Below are 6465 nucleotides of genomic sequence, written 5' to 3' on the forward strand. Positions count from 1 at the left end.
GGCCTAAACAGAACTATCAGTGTGATTCAAAGAGAAATTCAGGTTGACCAACACTGCCCTCTACAGTCTGCTGGAAGCACTACATGTTTGTATAAAAGGGATTTACTGTATAAGGTTAAGTTAAATAGTTTCACCAGGGTGTGTTTCTTTATGCATCTATTGAATGCTTGTAATGTCCTCATGCTACCATGTAAAGTTTGAGTGTACTTTGATCAAGTCTGGATCACACTAGTCTTGTCACACTACAGCACTAACCGCATGCTTTTATATGGGCAAGCCTTTTAACGTTTAATTTATAAATGTATTATCTAGTTTCATGCTATTAGTACTTATAATTCAGACATTTTACATTTACATTTAGCAGATGTTTTAATCCAAAGTGACTTACAACTGAGGAGGCATTCAGCGATTTAACAAGAATAGGCAATGCATGCAAGAAATGTTAATTATCTAACGGAATTGTTAGTGCTCAGAGAATATAGTGCTATAGAGTAAAGAGGATGGAGTTTTTTGATAAAAAAAAGAAGAAGTGTTTTTCTACATATGGTTTGTCAAGCCCACTAAGTTCTAAGCAATTCTAGGTATGGGGCCCTAGCATTTTTGAAAAATAAACTGCATGTTAAAAAGTGTTTATACATATTTATACAACAGTTCTGTCTGGTTCTTGGCCAATAGCCGTGCGATATTCTGCAATAGCAGCACTGGTCCTGCCTCTTCACCCTTCACCTTTGTATTACTCCGCCCACATACAGCAACAAGCAAAGGACACTCTACACTTGACAAATCTTTCTGCTGTTGGGCAACATAATGTACTTTTGAGGCTTTTTTTAGTCAAGAATGTTGTTTAGTTTGCAACTGTGCAGTTCAGTTATAAGGATAGTGCCTATTTTGAAATATTTAAAATTCCTGACGGACAGCGTGTCGGCGGCCATTAGCCTGTCATTGAGCAGACCAAAGACAGTTGATGTTGTCCAGCCACAAGAGGGCGACAGAGACCACATAATAAGCCCTTACAGGTGAGGAAAAACCCAGCGTAATTTTAAACTATAGCTGATCAAATCACTATTAAACTGGAAAGTGGCTTTTTAAGTTGATCTCTCTCTTTTGTATGTTGTAGTGCTGTATTTATACCATAATAATTGTAATGTTTTGAGTGGGAAATGGGACTCATCTTAAAGTCTTGAAACCGGAGATGGCCATCTGTTTATAATGCGTCTCCGGTTTTTCGTTACTGCAGACTAGTTCAGTAAACATAAAGAAAGAAGAAATGTCTGCATGTGTTTGCCTTTTTCCTTTTTGCAAACACAACAGTAACCTGGTAGTGTTTGCATTGCTTTGGCTTGTTTGGGCTGAATTATTGTGATCTCCCGATTGCAACAGAGAAATACTTTGAAATCTCTGTAGACTGATGACAATTCATGCTGTTTAGACTAATAATCTTAAAATGGGTGCTTAAAATCTCCTGTTTTGTCGTCTTTTTAGATATTACACTAGAGAATCATTCAAATACTAGCTCTAAAATGACATTGGTGAGTTAGTAATGGCTTCTGCTGTTCTGACATCAACTGCAGATGTGAATGAATGGCGAAAGAAAGTAGTTCCTCTTAAAAAGGGTTTTGAGACTCTCTGTGTTTGATTTTCTTTTAGAAACACATGATTATGTCATGTGTTTGACATGACACTTGCTTTTAATATTACATAAGAAAGATAAAGGTTCCTTAGCAATATCACACGAGTAGCAGTGCGATGTGGCTGTATATCATCACTGGTGGGACACTAATGAACTTGGCCTGCGGCCTCCTGCCAACACACGCCTCCCACCAGTGACGATATACAGCCACATCGCACTGCTACTCGTGTGATATTGCTAAGGAACCTTTATCTTCCTTATGTAATATTAAAAGCAAGTCAAGTCAAGTTGGCTTTTCTTGTCATTTCAACAATATACAGTGCAGTACACAGTGAAACGAAACAATGTTCCTCCAGGACCAAGGTGCTACATCAAACAACATAAATTGACAACATAACACAGGACTGTGCACTATAAAAATCTTATAGTATAGTATAAAAAGAATTAGGTTTAATAAGATACAATAAACTAAAATAAAAATAAATAAAATAAGAATAAGAGCACAAAGTGCGGTTTATGCAACGTTTAGTGCAAATAAGACAGAACAGACAAGACTGGACAAGAAACAGTAACGCAGATCAGTACACAAGCTATAAATTAAATAAAAAACAAGTTCACAAACTGTGTACAGCAGGGGTGTTCAAACTCTTGAAGGCACCTGCACAGATGTTTCTAGAAAGCCTAGTGAGAGCTTGATTAGCTAGCCCAGGTGTGTCTGATTGGGGTTGGAACTAAACTATGCAGGACATCGGCCCTGCAGGACCGAGTTTGGTCACCCCTAAAAAAAAAAAAAAAACATTTAAATTAATTTAATTCATAATCTATCAAACTAATCTTTTCACCATTTTACATTTGAATTGAGTAATTGATGTTTGTTAATCGGCGGCTGTTTCGCTGGGAAATGTTATTTAAACAGGGTCTGGATCTCTTAACAAGCTCACAGAGCTCATCATCTGACAGCTGTTTCAGCCAAACAGCAGGATCGCAGAGGAAGCTGCGTTTCGTTGTTTGTCGTATTTCTACTTATTCATAAATGTTCTCAAAATTCCCACTCTTGCACACTCTACTGTACCTCTACTCTGATTGCTGGCAGACTGTTGCCACTAAAATCTCTGTGATTGTGAACAACAGCAAGAAAATAATAAACTGTCCGTTTAAATTATTACATGTAAAACAGAGGACAAGTAGATGGGCTTGACTGTACCAGGGAAATTCCAAACCCAGGCTCATTCTGAAAACGTAGTCCTGTGGACCTTTCTGGAGACTGCGAAATACGTCCCGGGCGGTACGTATTTTTGCAGTTTTTGTTTTCGTGAATCCACGAGAGGCCGCTGCGTGCACTTTTTCATATCTCAAATTTCTCTCGCGAGTGCCCTTCACGCCCGCTGTTCTTGCGTAAACCCACCAGAGGCCGCTGTCGACCGAACGTCTGTCTGACTGACTGAATGAATGACTGGATGACTGACTGGCCGGTCGACCAATCAACTGATCTACCCACTTACTTCCCTAAAATCCAACTAACAATTTACAAAAGCTGTCCAGAAAAAGAAAAGCCCTCGTCTCATTTTTACCACGTTTTTGGATTTTACCACATTCTCACCCTGTTATTCACTTGTTTATTTTATTTTTTGGATTCTGTTTTTGTCTTACCAGATTTCTGGACCCGCTCTTCCCCGGACTCAAACCCCGTCGTCAACATCTCCTCTCTGCGTCTCAAGTCCGCTGGCGTAAAGGACAAGCTAACTGGACAAACTGGTTGCAGCGGGAAAGCCCTCCACAGGGGGTAAGCAGTCAGCCGGTAAGCGCGAAAAAGGAACGGCGTCACACCGCCCAGTAGCGTTCGTTTAAAAAAATTAAATGCAGCCATACGTACCCCCGGCTACATAATTCGCGGTCTCCAGAAACGTCCGCGGGACTACGTTTTCAGAATGAGCCTGGGTTGGAAATATCCCACGCTCACGGTGCTAAAACAATTGCCGTCAGTATGCAGAGGAATGATCTGCTCTCAATGCTGCAGATGTGAAAGACGGTTGTGTGGTACTGTGCCACCTTTGAGTGCTCTAAGGCTTTGAGTGCTTCAGCTCATTGTGAAGAGTAACGTTAGGATCGGTACAAAATGGACACATGAGAGTCGCTAAAATCTCCAGTAACAGCTAAAAACATTCCCTAGACGCTTTTTTAAAAAATTGACACTATGGGGTTCTGAAAAGTCACTAAGTTGGCAACACTGACTGGCAGTGTCTTTGATTGAAGCACTCACACCTCATACATTAATATAAGCCTCTTGGCATTAGTTGGGGGCCCCTAATTCCCCGGGGTCCTAAGCGGCTGCTTACCATGCGGACTACCAAGTCCGCCCCTGTAGATACTAATTATTGGTAACATACTTTTTATACTACTTTAATAGATTTTGATTTACTAGCAGCTATTCATTTACTACTAGTACTTTTTAGATATCTGTACCTATATTTGATATTGATACTTTATAATACAGTTTATTAGATACAGACTATTAATTCATTACATACTATAGTACTTATTTATAAGCTAGTAAAACCTACTAAAACCTACACTGTAAAAATGTATCTCAGATAAGAGAAACTCACAAATCTTTAGAAGGTGATTGCCATAAACATTTAAGAGTTCTCTGCTTTTGATTATTCGGTTGATTATTCGATTATTCAGTTTATCAGAGTATCACTCTATCACTCCAGTGAGTCCTCCCTCTGGTCTCTTCTCAGTGGGACTAGCCTGGAACACCTCCCCAGGTAGGCATCCAGGAGGCATCTAAAACAGAAGCCCCAGCAACCTCTGCTGGCTTCTCTGTACATATGTGGAGGAGTAGCGGCTCTACACTGAATTCCCCCTATATTTAAGGGTGCGTCCTGCCATACTGCAAAGGGAGATCATTTAAACTGCTTTTCTCTGAGATCTTGTCCTTTCTGTCATGACCCAAAGCTCATATCCATAGGTAAAAGGAATGTAGATTGACTGAGTTCTGCCTTTATAACAGATGACTTACACATTAATGAACTTTAAAAGTGAAAGCAAATCATTCAAGTTCACCTTGAATTCTTTACATGAACTGATGGGGGAGTCAAGATCTAGTTTATTATGCAGAACTGTTTTCTAATTATAGAAGTTGGTATTACTGTTAAGCTGTCAGAAGAACCCACCCAGAAAATCCACACGTTTTCCAAGAAGGTGTGGAAAAAAGATGAATACTTTTTGTTTTTGACAGTAAAAACCACACAAAAATCACAAGTAGTCCTCAGGCAACAGAATTAAACAATAAAAAAGCCAGTTCACCACCCCTTGAAATGTATTACCAATATCTTAATTAAAAAACAAACAAACAAAATAACAAAAATGTTTACATTGCATGTGTATTCAGTGACGTTGCTTAAACTACGTAGAACCCCCAAGCAAGAGTGAAGGTAGGGCCTTTACTGCACAATCATAGCAGTGTGTATGAGTGCCCTGTCATATACAGTAGCCTACAATAGTTTATTTTGCATAAAAAATTTGAGTGCTTAACTTTTTTTAATATATTATTTATTTATTTAAATTAATTAGTTAATTAATTTTTTTCAAATGAGAATCTAATTAAACCGTTTTTACATTTAAAGAATAAACAGCTTTACTTTTTAGAAGAATTTCTCCTGTAACAAATATCCATAAGTTTTCTTTTTTTAAGCATTTTTCTGCACAAATTTCACAATGTCTGAAATGCACATCTGACGTGTGTGCTGGCTTTCAGTGCTGAGAATAGCAAGCTTGGAAAGCCTGTCCTGACTTATTGTGATCAAATAAACTGTGAAACGAATCAAAGTGAAACTGAAATGTGTCGTCTTTAATAAATGATTTTGTCATTACCAATTTAAAAGAGGCTATTCTTTTATTTTTGGTCACATGTAAGAATAAGACATTACTTAAAAACTGAATATTTCACTTTTATTAAACATAACCGTTTGCCTTAGTTATGAAAGAGAGACTGCGAGAGCAAGAGAGAATCAAAAAGGTTGCACTTTGAGGCACAAAGTTCTTATTTTAAATTAGATTTTGTTAATGTGTGAATTAAGTGAAGCATTTTGTGGGATTTTATTCATTCCTTCATATTCTTTTCAGCTTAGTTCCTTTATTAATCAGGGGTCGTCACAGCGGAATGAACCGCCAACTTATCCAGCATATGTTTTATGCAGCGGATGCCCTTCCAGCTGCAACCCATCACTGGGAAAGTGTGGGATTATAGTGGTCCTTAAATTAAATTGAGCATTAAATCAAATCTATCTCTTACTTAATAGCTGTTTCCATTCAAAGACGCAAATTAGACTTATGTGCAAAACTGGAATATCGCATAAAACATTTGAGGAGAAAGCACCTTTCTATCCAATGAGTCAAACAAGCAATCAAACAAAATCATCAATTCCTGATTAACTGGGGCCAAATATTAAAAAGAAAAATTGACTTTGCTGCATTAGGAGACACGCTTGACTTTTTCTTCATATAATAAATGACTTGTGCCTCAGAAGACAAAACACAATGAACACGCTGTGGCTTTTGGAGGGACATTACGCTCTTTGGGAGTCCATTTTACAATGACCAAAACAACAGTTTAGATGTTGTGCAATGTGGTCAGGCTGCTGGTTTATCCATTAAAGTTGTCCCATTGCATGCTGTAATTTATCTGGTAAATGTGTTTCCATTGTAGTTTATGCCATTTTTTCTATATAACATAAAATTTAGCCTACTAAGTTTGCATAATTTTACTACGTGCATTTTTTTAACGTAAATTTTCAAAATGTATGTGTACTTGCCATTTCCATTACCAAAAT

The sequence above is a fragment of the Danio aesculapii genome, chromosome 7 (assembly GCF_903798145.1).
Source record: "Danio aesculapii chromosome 7, fDanAes4.1, whole genome shotgun sequence".
Lineage (NCBI taxonomy): Eukaryota > Metazoa > Chordata > Actinopteri > Cypriniformes > Danionidae > Danio > Danio aesculapii.